General features: G+C 43.3%; 10 non-coding genes across 10 annotated transcripts; 5 read left to right on the forward strand and 5 right to left on the reverse strand.

The window, feature by feature from the left end:
* Window positions 1-953: 953 nt before the first annotated feature.
* LOC111586973 (5S ribosomal RNA) lies at window positions 954-1,072 on the forward strand. Its single transcript, XR_002748032.2, has one exon. It is a non-coding gene; the product is annotated as a 5S ribosomal RNA (ribosomal RNA).
* Window positions 1,073-1,695: 623 nt separating this feature from the next.
* LOC111582333 (5S ribosomal RNA) lies at window positions 1,696-1,814 on the reverse strand. The gene has a single exon (XR_008601038.1). It is a non-coding gene; the product is annotated as a 5S ribosomal RNA (ribosomal RNA).
* A 2,150-nt stretch (window positions 1,815-3,964) lies between these two features.
* On the forward strand, window positions 3,965-4,083 carry LOC129348500 (5S ribosomal RNA). Its single transcript, XR_008601041.1, has one exon. It is a non-coding gene; the product is annotated as a 5S ribosomal RNA (ribosomal RNA).
* A 623-nt stretch (window positions 4,084-4,706) lies between these two features.
* Window positions 4,707-4,825, reverse strand: LOC129348501 (5S ribosomal RNA). The gene has a single exon (XR_008601042.1). It is a non-coding gene; the product is annotated as a 5S ribosomal RNA (ribosomal RNA).
* A 3,334-nt stretch (window positions 4,826-8,159) lies between these two features.
* Window positions 8,160-8,278, forward strand: LOC129348498 (5S ribosomal RNA). Its single transcript, XR_008601039.1, has one exon. It is a non-coding gene; the product is annotated as a 5S ribosomal RNA (ribosomal RNA).
* A 623-nt stretch (window positions 8,279-8,901) lies between these two features.
* LOC129348502 (5S ribosomal RNA) lies at window positions 8,902-9,020 on the reverse strand. The gene has a single exon (XR_008601043.1). It is a non-coding gene; the product is annotated as a 5S ribosomal RNA (ribosomal RNA).
* A 2,148-nt stretch (window positions 9,021-11,168) lies between these two features.
* LOC111582320 (5S ribosomal RNA) lies at window positions 11,169-11,287 on the forward strand. Its single transcript, XR_002747317.2, has one exon. It is a non-coding gene; the product is annotated as a 5S ribosomal RNA (ribosomal RNA).
* A 623-nt stretch (window positions 11,288-11,910) lies between these two features.
* On the reverse strand, window positions 11,911-12,029 carry LOC111582326 (5S ribosomal RNA). The gene has a single exon (XR_002747318.2). It is a non-coding gene; the product is annotated as a 5S ribosomal RNA (ribosomal RNA).
* Window positions 12,030-14,179: 2,150 nt separating this feature from the next.
* On the forward strand, window positions 14,180-14,298 carry LOC129348499 (5S ribosomal RNA). Its single transcript, XR_008601040.1, has one exon. It is a non-coding gene; the product is annotated as a 5S ribosomal RNA (ribosomal RNA).
* A 623-nt stretch (window positions 14,299-14,921) lies between these two features.
* On the reverse strand, window positions 14,922-15,040 carry LOC111586974 (5S ribosomal RNA). Its single transcript, XR_008601044.1, has one exon. It is a non-coding gene; the product is annotated as a 5S ribosomal RNA (ribosomal RNA).
* Window positions 15,041-18,036: the final 2,996 nt, after the last annotated feature.

The following is an 18,036-nucleotide window of genomic DNA, read 5'->3' on the forward strand; positions in this document are numbered from 1 at the left end:
TGCAAGACCACCCACCCTGTTCAGAGATGGCTTCTCCACTTTGACATGGATGGCTTCTTTCACGCCTCTCTCAAACCATCTGTCCTCCCTGTCCAAAATCTGAACATTGGTGTCCTGAAATGAGTGTCCCTCTTCCTTGAGGTGAAGGGAAGAGCGCCTGAATCCTGTCCTGAGGAACTGGCTCTTCTGTGTTGAGGCCCATACGCTTGGTTAAGTGGCTGTTTGGTTTCCCCTATGTAGAGATCTGAGCATTCCTCGCTGCATTTAACTGCATACACCAGGTTGCTCTTCTGACTGTGTGGTGTGGGGTCTTTTGGGTGGACCAGTCTTTGTCTGAGTGTCTTATTTGGCTTAAAAAAGACAGGGATCTGGTGTTTGTTGAAGATCCTCCTCAGTTTTTCAGACAGTCCAGACACATAAGGAATCACTAGGTTATACACATATATAAACATAGTGATTCCGTATGTGTCTGGACTGTCTGAAAAACTGAGGAGGATCTTCAAGGAACCTTCTTAAAGTCCAGTTGGATTGATTTAAACAACTTTGGAAGACGTGGCGTTTATATATATCTATATATATATATATATATATATTTTTTTTTTTTTAGTTACGTCTTTTTCTTTTTTTTTTCCCTTGTAGAGCTTCTTAAACAAACACTAAAGGTGAGTGAAAATGTCCTTTGCAGGAGCCTGTCTCTGCAACACTGTTGTACATGGTGTGATGTGAGGTGATTTATTGTCGCTGACGTGTTTCTGTGTCACAAACGTTTTCATTTTGGGCTGAAGGTGATGCTACAATCAATACCTTCTTGTGTAACGGCGGCTTTTTACTGCCATGGTGGACAAAGTGTGTGAGCGTGTTGAGAGCTTCTTGTCACGTTCACATGGACATCAGGACTCAGGGGATGGTGAAGACGGACACGTAGAAAAGGCCCGTAAGCGAGTACAGTTGTCGTTTACGGCCATACCAGCCTGAATACGCCCGATCTCGTCTGATCTCGAAAGCTAAGCAGGGTCGGGCCTGGTTAGTACTTGGATGGGAGACCGCCTGGGAATACCAGGTGCTGTAAGCTTTTTACGTCTCTTCATGGCCTGTCAATCATTCCAGACCAGACTGTCAGTCAAGAAGCAGCACCCCGTGATGTCACTAAAATTTTGCAGCTTTCTATGAAATTCAATATTGGCTTACTCTCAGATTGGCCACCTGATCTCTGCTTTTGACCATGAGAAGTCAGAGAACAAAAAATCCTGAGCTGCAGAAAAGCAGTCTTTCGTCTCTTACTTTTTGCCATGTAGAACTGGGGTCTGTGGAACCAGAGCGTTTTGGAGCCAGCCCCTGTCGGATGGAGTGGCACTGCAAGTTTTTGGCACTTTGTTGAGGCTTCATTTTTGGAGCCAGTCGCTATATGCCCATCTTTATTGTACAGTCTAAGGTACAGCCACAACAGAAGCAACAACAAATCAGCATCAGCTGCAGCTGATCCACCTTAACTCTCTCACATACAGCCTCAATTGAAAGCAGGAGGCGCCACCTGGTGGTCGGAGGAGGAACCAAGAAACAGAGAAGGTCTCCTGCAGACGTGGAGGCAGAATCAGTTCACTCGATGGCTTTTAATAACCCAGAGAGGTTTTAGTTGCCAGCTGTCTCCAGAGAATGAGCAACAGCATCCTGTGCAGGTTGTGAGGAGATGTAAAAAGCTTACAGCACCTGGTATTCCCAGGCGGTCTCCCATCCAAGTACTAACCAGGCCCTACCCTGCTTAGCTTCCGAGATCAGACGAGATCGGGCGTATTCAGGCTGGTATGGCCGTAAGCCACGGAACGGGTAACTAACCACAGTTTTATAGATGCTGTGACAAGACGTGGCATTGATGTCCGTGTAGTTTCTCATTCATCCAGGTCATGGTTATCCAAAGTTGTTTAAATCAATCCAACTGGACTTTAAGAAGGTTCCTTGAAGACGTTTCACCTCTCATCCAAGAGGCTTCTTCAGTTCTGGTGGTGGTTGATGTTGCCTCAGCTTATAACCTCTGTGAGGTGTGGTCAGTGTTATTCACATTCCGACGACCATTGCCAAGGCCCACCTGGCTCCTCAACGATGGTCGTTGGGAGACAGGGAGTGACACAAAGGGGGTCGTTGAAATGTGAGTTTCACCGCGCCCTCGTATGCTAATGGTGGTCGTTGGCATGAGCCACCTCACCTGAGACGTTCTGCTGAGTAGTTCTTTTGGGGAGTTGAGAAAGGACCCGATTGTAAAATGGCGAAAGATGATGTCACAGACTGTTGTGTAAAAAACAAAACAAATGTCTTCACAACTTGTGGCTTCTACTCGTCTGACTCTAAGTTCTAAGTCTCAAAAGGGTTTGCAGGTTCAAAAATAATAGCCTAAGTCTCACCAATAAAAGCTGTGAAAAAACAAAGAGTCAATCTTCAGATTCAAAGAAGAGGTGTTTATTCCTCAAAGTACAGGTCAAACACACTGAGAGATGCCCCGGGGCACGTCTGAAGACCCCAACTGATGCGTTGTCTTTTATACTGTTTGGTCTTGGTGGTTTCCACGCCCCAAGCCCATCCTTCTTTTTATGACAAATTTACATCATCTTTTCTCAGGGACATTAGGTGATACATCATCTTTTTCTCAGGGACATCAGGTTTTTTTCCCAGGTCATCTCTCGGCCATAATCTTTCCAGCATGACCAAAACAGGAGCATGTGTGTACTAATGCAGGCCGTGCACGTCACTTATAATTGATATAACACCTGTTATACACTTAGATAGGGAAAGCGACACAATTTCAGAGTGACCTTGAGTGCAACACCTGCTGGATAAGCAAAACAACAGAACAACAAATAATACTGATCAGAGTGGCCTTGAATTTGTGTCTTCTTCATGTTCGTGTGCTTAACGCTCAGAGGCTACCCACTACTATCAATATGATTATTGAGTACTGATTATGGATTATTTATTATTGAACACTGATTATTAGAATTTACAGATTATTGAAATTTCACCACTGCAAGACCACCCCCCCTGTTCAGAGATGGCTTCTCCACTTTGACATGGATGGCTTCTTTCACGCCTCTCTCAAACCATCTGTCCTCCCTGTCCAAAATCTGAACATTGGTGTCCTGAAATGAGTGTCCCTCTTCCTTGAGGTGAAGGTAGAGCGCCGAATCCTGTCCTGAGGAACTGGCTCTTCTGTGTTGAGCCATACGCTTGTTAAGTGGCTGTTTGGTTTCCCCTATGTAGAGATCTGAGCATTCCTCGCTGCATTTAACTGCATACACCAGGTTGCTCTTCTGACTGTGTGGTGTGGGGTCTTTTGGGTGGACCAGTCTTTGTCTGAGTGTCTTATTTGGCTTAAAAAAGACAGGGATCTGGTGTTTGTTGAAGATCCTCCTCAGTTTTTCAGACAGTCCAGACACATAAGGAATCACTATGTTATACACATATATAAACATAGTGATTCCGTATGTGTCTGGACTGTCTGAAAAACTGAGGAGGATCTTCAAGGAACCTTCTTAAAGTCGAGTTGGATTGATTTAAACAACTTTGGAAGACGTGGCGTTATATATCTATATATATATATATATATATATATATATTTTTTTTTTTTAGTTACGTCTTTTTCTTTTTTTTTTCCCTTGTAGAGCTTCTTAAACAAACACTAAAGGTGAGTGAAAATGTCCTTTGCAGGAGCCTGTCTCTGCGACACTGTTGTACATGGTGTGATGTGAGGTGATTTATTGTCGCTGACGTGTTTCTGTGTCACAAACGTTTTCATTTTGGGCTGAAGGTGATGCTACAATCAATACCTTCTTGTGTAACGGCGGCTTTTTACTGCCATGGTGGACAAAGTGTGTGAGCGTGTTGAGAGCTTCTTGTCACGTTCACATGGACATCAGGACTCAGGGGATGGTGAAGACGGACACGTAGAAAAGGCCCGTAAGCGAGTACAGTTGTCGTTTACGGCCATACCAGCCTGAATACGCCCGATCTCGTCTGATCTCGAAAGCTAAGCAGGGTCGGGCCTGGTTAGTACTTGGATGGGAGACCGCCTGGGAATACCAGGTGCTGTAAGCTTTTTACGTCTCTTCATGGCCTGTCAATCATTCCAGACCAGACTGTCAGTCAAGAAGCAGCACCCCGTGATGTCACTAAAATTTTGCAGCTTTCTATGAAATTCAATATTGGCTTACTCTCAGATTGGCCACCTGATCTCTGCTTTTGACCATGAGAAGTCAGAGAACAAAAAATCCTGAGCTGCAGAAAAGCAGTCTTTCGTCTCTTACTTTTTGCCATGTAGAACTGGGGTCTGTGGAACCAGAGCGTTTTGGAGCCAGCCCCTGTCGGATGGAGTGGCACTGCAAGTTTTTGGCACTTTGTTGAGGCTTCATTTTTGGAGCCAGTCGCTATATGCCCATCTTTATTGTACAGTCTAAGGTACAGCCACAACAGAAGCAACAACAAATCAGCATCAGCTGCAGCTGATCCACCTTAACTCTCTCACATACAGCCTCAATTGAAAGCAGGAGGCGCCACCTGGTGGTCGGAGGAGGAACCAAGAAACAGAGAAGGTCTCCTGCAGACGTGGAGGCAGAATCAGTTCACTCGATGGCTTTTAATAACCCAGAGAGGTTTTAGTTGCCAGCTGTCTCCAGAGAATGAGCAACAGCGTCCTGTGCAGGTTGTGAGGAGATGTAAAAAGCTTACAGCACCTGGTATTCCCAGGCGGTCTCCCATCCAAGTACTAACCAGGCCCTACCCTGCTTAGCTTCCGAGATCAGACGAGATCGGGCGTATTCAGGCTGGTATGGCCGTAAGCCACAGAACGGGTAACTAACCACAGTTTTATAGATGCTGTGACAAGACGTGGCATTGATGTCCGTGTAGTTTCTCATTCATCCAGGTCATGGTTATCCAAAGTTGTTTAAATCAATCCAACTGGACTTTAAGAAGGTTCCTTGAAGACGTTTCACCTCTCATCCAAGAGGCTTCTTCAGTTCTGGTGGTGGTTGATGTTGCCTCAGCTTATAACCTCTGTGAGGTGTGGTCAGTGTTATTCACATTCCGACGACCATTGCCAAGGCCCACCTGGCTCCTCAACGATGGTCGTTGGGAGACAGGGAGTGACACAAAGGGGGTCGTTGAAATGTGAGTTTCACCGCGCCCTCGTATGCTAATGGTGGTCGTTGGCATGAGCCACCTAACCTGAGACGTTCTGCTGAGTAGTTCTTTTGGGGAGTTGAGAAAGGACCCGATTGTAAAATGGCGAAAGATGATGTCACAGACTGTTGTGTAAAAAACAAAACAAATGTCTTCACAACTTGTGGCTTCTACTCGTCTGACTCTAAGTTCTAAGTCTCAAAAGGGTTTGCAGGTTCAAAAATAATAGCCTAAGTCTCACCAATAAAAGCTGTGAAAAAACAAAGAGTCAATCTTCAGATTCAAAGAAGAGGTGTTTATTCCTCAAAGTACAGGTCAAACACACTGAGAGATGCCCCGGGGCACGTCTGAAGACCCCAACTGATGCGTTGTCTTTTATACTGTTTGGTCTTGGTGGTTTCCACGCCCCAAGCCCATCCTTCTTTTTATGACAAATTTACATCATCTTTTCTCAGGGACATTAGGTGATACATCATCTTTTTCTCAGGGACATCAGGTTTTTTTCCCAGGTCATCTCTCGGCCATAATCTTTCCAGCATGACAAAAACAGGAGCATGTGTGTACTAATGCAGGCCGTGCACGTCACTTATAATAGATATAACACCTGTTATACACTTAGATAGGGAAAGCGACACAATTTCAGAGTGACCTTGAGTGCAACACCTGCTGGATAAGCAAAACAACAGAACAACAAATAATACTGATCAGAGTGGCCTTGAATTTGTGTCTTCTTCATGTTCGTGTGCTTAACGCTCAGAGGCTACCCACTACTATCAATATGATTATTGAGTACTGATTATGGATTATTTATTATTGAACACTGATTATTAGAATTTACAGATTATTGAAATTTCACCACTGCAAGACCACCCCCCCTGTTCAGAGATGGCTTCTCCACTTTGACATGGATGGCTTCTTTCACGCCTCTCTCAAACCATCTGTCCTCCCTGTCCAAAATCTGAACATTGGTGTCCTGAAATGAGTGTCCCTCTTCCTTGAGGTAAAGGAAGAGCGCCGAATCCTGTCCTGAGGAACTGGCTCTTCTGTGTTGAGCCATACGCTTGTTAAGTGGCTGTTTGGTTTCCCCTATGTAGAGATCTGAGCATTCCTCGCTGCATTTAACTGCATACACCAGGTTGCTCTTCTGACTGTGTGGTGTGGGGTCTTTTGGGTGGACCAGTCTTTGTCTGAGTGTCTTATTTGGCTTAAAAAAGACAGGGATCTGGTGTTTGTTGAAGATCCTCCTCAGTTTTTCAGACAGTCCAGACACATAAGGAATCACTATGTTATACACATATATAAACATAGTGATTCCGTATGTGTCTGGACTGTCTGAAAAACTGAGGAGGATCTTCAAGGAACCTTCTTAAAGTCCAGTTGGATTGATTTAAACAACTTTGGAAGATGTGGCGTTATATATCTATATATATATATATATATCCTCCTGAGACCCGGCCTATTCACTTATGTCCTTTATAATGGACATTTTGTTCACCTGTATATTTCTTAAGTATTTGGAGTTACCCTTCCAAGCCCTATTGTATTCTGTAGGGGACATCCTGGGCTTTCCAGTGATGTGTCATGTGATGGGTTTGCATGCTGGGAACTTTATTTTTTTCCTGTATCAAGATGGCTGCTATACGAGCAACCACATTTTATGGAAAGAGGAGAGTTAAGTCAAATATTCATTATCTATTGCTATTTTTACCATGATAACTATATATATTCTTGTTCATAAACATGTTAAGAACAATATTTTTACATCTGAAAACAGTTTCGTTATTTATGTTTTGAAATAACAGGCCTTTAATGAATGTCAACTGTGGTGGACACCAGGACTATTTTAATGTAATCAATGACTGCATATTGTTGTAGGAGAAAGAAGTGAAGCAGAGAGGATTCTATACCAGATAGTAGAGGGAGATTCAGATTTGGAGCTTTCAGATGAGGAAAAGGATGCAGAAGATGAGTATCAGCCTGTGACAGATGATGATGAAGGAGAAGAAGAAGATGCAGGAGAATCTGATGAGACAGAGTCAGAGCCAGAGAGGGAGCAACAAAGTCGTCTTGATCTATGGGCCAGGACTAGCTTGTATGTTTTATTTAGTTTCAGGCTAATTTATTACATTTTATCATCATGTTATATTATTGTAGTATTTGTACTATGTAAATGCTGTTAAAAATATGCAAGTTACGTAAAAATTTGCTTCCAAAGCTAGTCAATAGGGAGTCATATCACATCCATGACACTGAAATTACTGCATTAATTGAAATTGATGTGAAAAAATTTCACTGTTACTCTTTTTATTAACTTGAATTTTTTTGTGTGTTTTTTCTTGATCATCCATCATAATAGATTCACACCTGTGCTACCTGTGCTTCCCGGCTATCAAGATGACCCTAAAATTCGTGAATACTGGAGTCCAATCCAGTACTCTTCACAGTACATTTTTTCAGGCCGATATCGTCCTGCTGTCCTCTACAATGGACATGCTGTGAAATTAAAATAAAAAATATTTTTTAAAAAATCAAAATTGTAAAGTGTTTTTTTAGGCCCAAATGGATAGGACATCACACAAAAAGAGAAATTGTAAGACACTTTTTTCCCTCGGTTCTCAGGAGGATATATATATATTTTTTTTTTTAGTTACGTCTTTTTCTTTTTTTTTTCCCTTGTAGAGCTTCTTAAACAAACACTAAAGGTGAGTGAAAATGTCCTTTGCAGGAGCCTGTCTCTGCAACACTGTTGTACATGGTGTGATGTGAGGTGATTTATTGTCGCTGACGTGTTTCTGTGTCACAAACGTTTTCATTTTGGGCTGAAGGTGATGCTACAATCAATACCTTGTTGTGTAACGGCGGCTTTTTACTGCCATGGTGGACAAAGTGTGTGAGCGTGTTGAGAGCTTCTTGTCACGTTCACATGGACATCAGGACTCAGGGGATGGTGAAGACGGACACGTAGAAAAGGCCCGTAAGCGAGTACAGTTGTCGTTTACGGCCATACCAGCCTGAATACGCCCGATCTCGTCTGATCTCGGAAGCTAAGCAGGGTCGGGCCTGGTTAGTACTTGGATGGGAGACCGCCTGGGAATACCAGGTGCTGTAAGCTTTTTACGTCTCTTCATGGCCTGTCAATCATTCCAGACCAGACTGTCAGTCAAGAAGCAGCACCCCGTGATGTCACTAAAATTTTGCAGCTTTCTATGAAATTCAATATTGGCTTACTCTCAGATTGGCCACCTGATCTCTGCTTTTGACCATGAGAAGTCAGAGAACAAAAAATCCTGAGCTGCAGAAAAGCAGTCTTTCGTCTCTTACTTTTTGCCATGTAGAACTGGGGTCTGTGGAACCAGAGCGTTTTGGAGCCAGCCCCTGTCGGATGGAGTGGCACTGCAAGTTTTTGGCACTTTGTTGAGGCTTCATTTTTGGAGCCAGTCGCTATATGCCCATCTTTATTGTACAGTCTAAGGTACAGCCACAACAGAAGCAACAACAAATCAGCATCAGCTGCAGCTGATCCACCTTAACTCTCTCACATACAGCCTCAATTGAAAGCAGGAGGCGCCACCTGGTGGTCGGAGGAGGAACCAAGAAACAGAGAAGGTCTCCTGCAGACGTGGAGGCAGAATCAGTTCACTCGATGGCTTTTAATAACCCAGAGAGGTTTTAGTTGCCAGCTGTCTCCAGAGAATGAGCAACAGCATCCTGTGCAGGTTGTGAGGAGATGTAAAAAGCTTACAGCACCTGGTATTCCCAGGCGGTCTCCCATCCAAGTACTAACCAGGCCCGACCCTGCTTAGCTTCCGAGATCAGACGAGATCGGGCGTATTCAGGCTGGTATGGCCGTAAGCCACGGAACGGGTAACTAACCACAGTTTTATAGATGCTGTGACAAGACGTGGCATTGATGTCCGTGTAGTTTCTCATTCATCCAGGTCATGGTTATCCAAAGTTGTTTAAATCAATCCAACTGGACTTTAAGAAGGTTCCTTGAAGACGTTTCACCTCTCATCCAAGAGGCTTCTTCAGTTCTGGTGGTGGTTGATGTTGCCTCAGCTTATAACCTCTGTGAGGTGTGGTCAGTGTTATTCACATTCCGACGACCATTGCCAAGGCCCACCTGGCTCCTCAACGATGGTCGTTGGGAGACAGGGAGTGACACAAAGGGGGTCGTTGAAATGTGAGTTTCACCGCGCCCTCGTATGCTAATGGTGGTCGTTGGCATGAGCCACCTCACCTGAGACGTTCTGCTGAGTAGTTCTTTTGGGGAGTTGAGAAAGGACCCGATTGTAAAATGGCGAAAGATGATGTCACAGACTGTTGTGTAAAAAACAAAACAAATGTCTTCACAACTTGTGGCTTCTACTCGTCTGACTCTAAGTTCTAAGTCTCAAAAGGGTTTGCAGGTTCAAAAATAATAGCCTAAGTCTCACCAATAAAAGCTGTGAAAAAACAAAGAGTCAATCTTCAGATTCAAAGAAGAGGTGTTTATTCCTCAAAGTACAGGTCAAACACACTGAGAGATGCCCCGGGGCACGTCTGAAGACCCCAACTGATGCGTTGTCTTTTATACTGTTTGGTCTTGGTGGTTTCCACGCCCCAAGCCCATCCTTCTTTTTATGACAAATTTACATCATCTTTTCTCAGGGACATTAGGTGATACATCATCTTTTTCTCAGGGACATCAGGTTTTTTTCCCAGGTCATCTCTCGGCCATAATCTTTCCAGCATGACCAAAACAGGAGCATGTGTGTACTAATGCAGGCCGTGCACGTCACTTATAATAGATATAACACCTGTTATACACTTAGATAGGGAAAGCGACACAATTTCAGAGTGACCTTGAGTGCAACACCTGCTGGATAAGCAAAACAACAGAACAACAAATAATACTGATCAGAGTGGCCTTGAATTTGTGTCTTCTTCATGTTCGTGTGCTTAACGCTCAGAGGCTACCCACTACTATCAATATGATTATTGAGTACTGATTATGGATTATTTATTATTGAACACTGATTATTAGAATTTACAGATTATTGAAATTTCACCACTGCAAGACCACCCCCCCTGTTCAGAGATGGCTTCTCCACTTTGACATGGATGGCTTCTTTCACGCCTCTCTCAAACCATCTGTCCTCCCTGTCCAAAATCTGAACATTGGTGTCCTGAAATGAGTGTCCCTCTTCCTTGAGGTGAAGGAAGAGCGCCGAATCCTGTCCTGAGGAACTGGCTCTTCTGTGTTGAGCCATACGCTTGTTAAGTGGCTGTTTGGTTTCCCCTATGTAGAGATCTGAGCATTCCTCGCTGCATTTAACTGCATACACCAGGTTGCTCTTCTGACTGTGTGGTGTGGGGTCTTTTGGGTGGACCAGTCTTTGTCTGAGTGTCTTATTTGGCTTAAAAAAGACAGGGATCTGGTGTTTGTTGAAGATCCTCCTCAGTTTTTCAGACAGTCCAGACACATAAGGAATCACTATGTTATACACATATATAAACATAGTGATTCCGTATGTGTCTGGACTGTCTGAAAAACTGAGGAGGATCTTCAAGGAACCTTCTTAAAGTCCAGTTGGATTGATTTAAACAACTTTGGAAGACGTGGCGTTATATATCTATATATATATATATATATATATATTTTTTTTTTTTTTAGTTACGTCTTTTTCTTTTTTTTTTCCCTTGTAGAGCTTCTTAAACAAACACTAAAGGTGAGTGAAAATGTCCTTTGCAGGAGCCTGTCTCTGCGACACTGTTGTACATGGTGTGATGTGAGGTGATTTATTGTCGCTGACGTGTTTCTGTGTCACAAACGTTTTCATTTTGGGCTGAAGGTGATGCTACAATCAATACCTTGTTGTGTAACGGCGGCTTTTTACTGCCATGGTGGACAAAGTGTGTGAGCGTGTTGAGAGCTTCTTGTCACGTTCACATGGACATCAGGACTCAGGGGATGGTGAAGACGGACACGTAGAAAAGGCCCGTAAGCGAGTACAGTTGTCGTTTACGGCCATACCAGCCTGAATACGCCCGATCTCGTCTGATCTCGGAAGCTAAGCAGGGTCGGGCCTGGTTAGTACTTGGATGGGAGACCGCCTGGGAATACCAGGTGCTGTAAGCTTTTTACGTCTCTTCATGGCCTGTCAATCATTCCAGACCAGACTGTCAGTCAAGAAGCAGCACCCCGTGATGTCACTAAAATTTTGCAGCTTTCTATGAAATTCAATATTGGCTTACTCTCAGATTGGCCACCTGATCTCTGCTTTTGACCATGAGAAGTCAGAGAACAAAAAATCCTGAGCTGCAGAAAAGCAGTCTTTCGTCTCTTACTTTTTGCCATGTAGAACTGGGGTCTGTGGAACCAGAGCGTTTTGGAGCCAGCCCCTGTCGGATGGAGTGGCACTGCAAGTTTTTGGCACTTTGTTGAGGCTTCATTTTTGGAGCCAGTCGCTATATGCCCATCTTTATTGTACAGTCTAAGGTACAGCCACAACAGAAGCAACAACAAATCAGCATCAGCTGCAGCTGATCCACCTTAACTCTCTCACATACAGCCTCAATTGAAAGCAGGAGGCGCCACCTGGTGGTCGGAGGAGGAACCAAGAAACAGAGAAGGTCTCCTGCAGACGTGGAGGCAGAATCAGTTCACTCGTTGGCTTTTAATAACCCAGAGAGGTTTTAGTTGCCAGCTGTCTCCAGAGAATGAGCAACAGCATCCTGTGCAGGTTGTGAGGAGATGTAAAAAGCTTACAGCACCTGGTATTCCCAGGCGGTCTCCCATCCAAGTACTAACCAGGCCCGACCCTGCTTAGCTTCCGAGATCAGACGAGATCGGGCGTATTCAGGCTGGTATGGCCGTAAGCCACGGAACGGGTAACTAACCACAGTTTTATAGATGCTGTGACAAGACGTGGCATTGATGTCCGTGTAGTTTCTCATTCATCCAGGTCATGGTTATCCAAAGTTGTTTAAATCAATCCAACTGGACTTTAAGAAGGTTCCTTGAAGACGTTTCACCTCTCATCCAAGAGGCTTCTTCAGTTCTGGTGGTGGTTGATGTTGCCTCAGCTTATAACCTCTGTGAGGTGTGGTCAGTGTTATTCACATTCCGACGACCATTGCCAAGGCCCACCTGGCTCCTCAACGATGGTCGTTGGGAGACAGGGAGTGACACAAAGGGGGTCGTTGAAATGTGGGTTTCACCGCGCCCTCGTATGCTAATGGTGGTCGTTGGCATGAGCCACCTCACCTGAGACGTTCTGCTGAGTAGTTCTTTTGGGGAGTTGAGAAAGGACCCGATTGTAAAATGGCGAAAGATGATGTCACAGACTGTTGTGTAAAAAACAAAACAAATGTCTTCACAACTTGTGGCTTCTACTCGTCTGACTCTAAGTTCTAAGTCTCAAAAGGGTTTGCAGGTTCAAAAATAATAGCCTAAGTCTCACCAATAAAAGCTGTGAAAAAACAAAGAGTCAATCTTCAGATTCAAAGAAGAGGTGTTTATTCCTCAAAGTACAGGTCAAACACACTGAGAGATGCCCCGGGGCACGTCTGAAGACCCCAACTGATGCGTTGTCTTTTATACTGTTTGGTCTTGGTGGTTTCCACGCCCCAAGCCCATCCTTCTTTTTATGACAAATTTACATCATCTTTTCTCAGGGACATTAGGTGATACATCATCTTTTTCTCAGGGACATCAGGTTTTTTTCCCAGGTCATCTCTCGGCCATAATCTTTCCAGCATGACCAAAACAGGAGCATGTGTGTACTAATGCAGGCCGTGCACGTCACTTATAATAGATATAACACCTGTTATACACTTAGATAGGGAAAGCGACACAATTTCAGAGTGACCTTGAGTGCAACACCTGCTGGATAAGCAAAACAACAGAACAACAAATAATACTGATCAGAGTGGCCTTGAATTTGTGTCTTCTTCATGTTCGTGTGCTTAACGCTCAGAGGCTACCCACTACTATCAATATGATTATTGAGTACTGATTATGGATTATTTATTATTGAACACTGATTATTAGAATTTACAGATTATTGAAATTTCACCACTGCAAGACCACCCCCCCTGTTCAGAGATGGCTTCTCCACTTTGACATGGATGGCTTCTTTCACGCCTCTCTCAAACCATCTGTCCTCCCTGTCCAAAATCTGAACATTGGTGTCCTGAAATGAGTGTCCCTCTTCCTTGAGGTGAAGGAAGAGCGCCGAATCCTGTCCTGAGGAACTGGCTCTTCTGTGTTGAGCCATACGCTTGTTAAGTGGCTGTTTGGTTTCCCCTATGTAGAGATCTGAGCATTCCTCGCTGCATTTAACTGCATACACCAGGTTGCTCTTCTGACTGTGTGGTGTGGGGTCTTTTGGGTGGACCAGTCTTTGTCTGAGTGTCTTATTTGGCTTAAAAAAGACAGGGATCTGGTGTTTGTTGAAGATCCTCCTCAGTTTTTCAGACAGTCCAGACGCATAAGGAATCACTATGTTATACACATATATAAACATAGTGATTCCGTATGTGTCTGGACTGTCTGAAAAACTGAGGAGGATCTTCAAGGAACCTTCTTAAAGTCCAGTTGGATTGATTTAAACAACTTTGGAAGACGTGGCGTTATATATCTATATATATATATATATATATATATATTTTTTTTTTTTTTAGTTACGTCTTTTTCTTTTTTTTTTCCCTTGTAGAGCTTCTTAAACAAACACTAAAGGTGAGTGAAAATGTCCTTTGCAGGAGCCTGTCTCTGCGACACTGTTGTACATGGTGTGATGTGAGGTGATTTATTGTCGCTGACGTGTTTCTGTGTCACAAACGTTTTCATTTTGGGCTGAAGGTGATGCTACAATCAATACCTTGTTGTGTAACGGCGGCTTTTTACTGCCATGGTGGACAAAGTGTGTGAGCGTGTTGAGAGCTTCTTGTCACGTTCACATGGACATCAGGACTCAGGGGATGGTGAAGACGGACACGTAGAAAAGGCCCGTAAGCGAGTACAGTTGTCGTTTACGGCCATACCAGCCTGAATACGCCCGATCTCGTCTGATCTCGGAAGCTAAGCAGGGTCGGGCCTGGTTAGTACTTGGATGGGAGACCGCCTGGGAATACCAGGTGCTGTAAGCTTTTTACGTCTCTTCATGGCCTGTCAATCATTCCAGACCAGACTGTCAGTCAAGAAGCAGCACCCCGTGATGTCACTAAAATTTTGCAGCTTTCTATGAAATTCAATATTGGCTTACTCTCAGATTGGCCACCTGATCTCTGCTTTTGACCATGAGAAGTCAGAGAACAAAAAATCCTGAGCTGCAGAAAAGCAGTCTTTCGTCTCTTACTTTTTGCCATGTAGAACTGGGGTCTGTGGAACCAGAGCGTTTTGGAGCCAGCCCCTGTCGGATGGAGTGGCACTGCAAGTTTTTGGCACTTTGTTGAGGCTTCATTTTTGGAGCCAGTCGCTATATGCCCATCTTTATTGTACAGTCTAAGGTACAGCCACAACAGAAGCAACAACAAATCAGCATCAGCTGCAGCTGATCCACCTTAACTCTCTCACATACAGCCTCAATTGAAAGCAGGAGGCGCCACCTGGTGGTCGGAGGAGGAACCAAGAAACAGAGAAGGTCTCCTGCAGACGTGGAGGCAGAATCAGTTCACTCGTTGGCTTTTAATAACCCAGAGAGGTTTTAGTTGCCAGCTGTCTCCAGAGAATGAGCAACAGCATCCTGTGCAGGTTGTGAGGAGATGTAAAAAGCTTACAGCACCTGGTATTCCCAGGCGGTCTCCCATCCAAGTACTAACCAGGCCCGACCCTGCTTAGCTTCCGAGATCAGACGAGATCGGGCGTATTCAGGCTGGTATGGCCGTAAGCCACGGAACGGGTAACTAACCACAGTTTTATAGATGCTGTGACAAGACGTGGCATTGATGTCCGTGTAGTTTCTCATTCATCCAGGTCATGGTTATCCAAAGTTGTTTAAATCAATCCAACTGGACTTTAAGAAGGTTCCTTGAAGACGTTTCACCTCTCATCCAAGAGGCTTCTTCAGTTCTGGTGGTGGTTGATGTTGCCTCAGCTTATAACCTCTGTGAGGTGTGGTCAGTGTTATTCACATTCCGACGACCATTGCCAAGGCCCACCTGGCTCCTCAACGATGGTCGTTGGGAGACAGGGAGTGACACAAAGGGGGTCGTTGAAATGTGAGTTTCACCGCGCCCTCGTATGCTAATGGTGGTCGTTGGCATGAGCCACCTCACCTGAGACGTTCTGCTGAGTAGTTCTTTTGGGGAGTTGAGAAAGGACCCGATTGTAAAATGGCGAAAGATGATGTCACAGACTGTTGTGTAAAAAACAAAACAAATGTCTTCACAACTTGTGGCTTCTACTCGTCTGACTCTAAGTTCTAAGTCTCAAAAGGGTTTGCAGGTTCAAAAATAATAGCCTAAGTCTCACCAATAAAAGCTGTGAAAAAACAAAGAGTCAATCTTCAGATTCAAAGAAGAGGTGTTTATTCCTCAAAGTACAGGTCAAACACACTGAGAGATGCCCCGGGGCACGTCTGAAGACCCCAACTGATGCGTTGTCTTTTATACTGTTTGGTCTTGGTGGTTTCCACGCCCCAAGCCCATCCTTCTTTTTATGACAAATTTACATCATCTTTTCTCAGGGACATTAGGTGATACATCATCTTTTTCTCAGGGACATCAGGTTTTTTTCCCAGGTCATCTCTCGGCCATAATCTTTCCAGCATGACAAAAACAGGAGCATGTGTGTACTAATGCAGGCCGTGCACGTCACTTATAATAGATATAACACCTGTTATACACTTAGATAGGGAAAGCGACACAATTTCAGAGTGACCTTGAGTGCAACACCTGCTGGATAAGCAAAACAACAGAACAACAAATAATACTGATCAGAGTGGCCTTGAATTTGTGTCTTCTTCATGTTCGTGTGCTTAACGCTCAGAGGCTACCCACTACTATCAATATGATTATTGAGTACTGATTATGGATTATTTATTATTGAACACTGATTATTAGAATTTACAGATTATTGAAATTTCACCACTGCAAGACCACCCCCCCTGTTCAGAGATGGCTTCTCCACTTTGACGTGGATGGCTTCTTTCACGCCTCTCTCAAACCATCTGTCCTCCCTGTCCAAAATCTGAACATTGGTGTCCTGAAATGAGTGTCCCTCTTCCTTGAGGTGAAGGAAGAGCGCCGAATCCTGTCCTGAGGAACTGGCTCTTCTGTGTTGAGCCATACGCTTGTTAAGTGGCTGTTTGGTTTCCCCTATGTAGAGATCTGAGCATTCCTCGCTGCATTTAACTGCATACACCAGGTTGCTCTTCTGACTGTGTGGTGTGGGGTCTTTTGGGTGGACCAGTCTTTGTCTGAGTGTCTTATTTGGCTTAAAAAAGACAGGGATCTGGTGTTTGTTGAAGATCCTCCTCAGTTTTTCAGACAGTCCAGACACATAAGGAATCACTATGTTATACACATATATAAACATAGTGATTCCGTATGTGTCTGGACTGTCTGAAAAACTGAGGAGGATCTTCAAGGAACCTTCTTAAAGTCCAGTTGGATTGATTTAAACAACTTTGGAAGACGTGGCGTTTTATTTATTTATTTATATATATATATATATATATATATATATATATATATATATATATATATATATATATATATTTTTTTTTTTTTTTTTAGTTACGTCTTTTTTTCTTTTTTCCCTTGTAGAGCTTCTTAAACAAACACTAAAATTGAGTGGATGGACTGGGTAACTAACCACAGTTTTATAGATGCTGTGACAAGACGTGGCCTTTTTTTTCTTTCTTTCTTTCTTTCTTTCTTTCTTTCTTTCTTTCTTTCTTTCTTTCTTTCTTTCTTTCTTTCTTTCTTTCTTTCTTTCTTTCTTTCTTCAATTTGCCAATTTAAAAATCTGATTTTAAATTTTTCAGAAAATTAAGTCGGTGAAACATTATTATGTCAAAACAATATAAACATAAATAAATGTTTGCAACTTAAAAGGTTTAGCTAAATCAGTACCTTGGGCTTGTAATCTTGCAACCATGCATTTCACTAATTTAATTAACTTGTAAAAGTGTATTTTATATAACGGGGTTACACCTTTTAAATGCATTAGCATGTAGATAACTTTAATTTTGCAGCTGGTAAAGCCGAGGCTGGCTTCAATTTATATTTATTTTACAGCTTGTGAATTTCCACTAGGGGAAAAAAAAACATCTAATCATACACCAGAACTTATTTTTTGGTCATATTTTGAATCATTATTCTGAATCTGTAAAGTAGCTCTTTAATACATTATATAATAAACGTACAATGTCCTCTAAAATGTGCAACTTGGTTTTGTGTAAACAACTTATTAACCAGGATTTAACTCTAAATGTAATTCGGAAATAATCTATCATGATTTGTTATTTATTATAATGAAGTTTTATTTTTGAGGAGGTCTTGATCCAACCCAAGCTCTCTATGAAGACGAGAAAAAACTCCCCATGGAAGATGGGAAGAAACCTCGGGAAAGGCAATTCAAAGAGAGATCCCCTTTCCACGGACGGCTGGATGGAGGCTGCAGGAGAGAAGGAAGAAAAAACAACATGAGTTCTTGTGGTTTGACAGAAAACAGCATCAGAGCAGCATTAAGTGGAAAATGATGACAGTTGCTCTGACAGACTTTCAAGAAGTCCACAAGAGTTTGGGAAGATGATGGTACGACACATACGTTCAACGTCGGCGCGTATGTTAGGTTTGGAATGTTTCGTCAACTTCTCAAGTCTACCAGAGTCTGTGCAGACTTCAGAAGATGGAAATACATCTTGTATTTTTTGAGAAAGC

This window comes from Amphiprion ocellaris, unplaced genomic scaffold (assembly GCF_022539595.1).
Source record: "Amphiprion ocellaris isolate individual 3 ecotype Okinawa unplaced genomic scaffold, ASM2253959v1 Aocel_unscaffolded297, whole genome shotgun sequence".
NCBI lineage: Eukaryota > Metazoa > Chordata > Actinopteri > Pomacentridae > Amphiprion > Amphiprion ocellaris.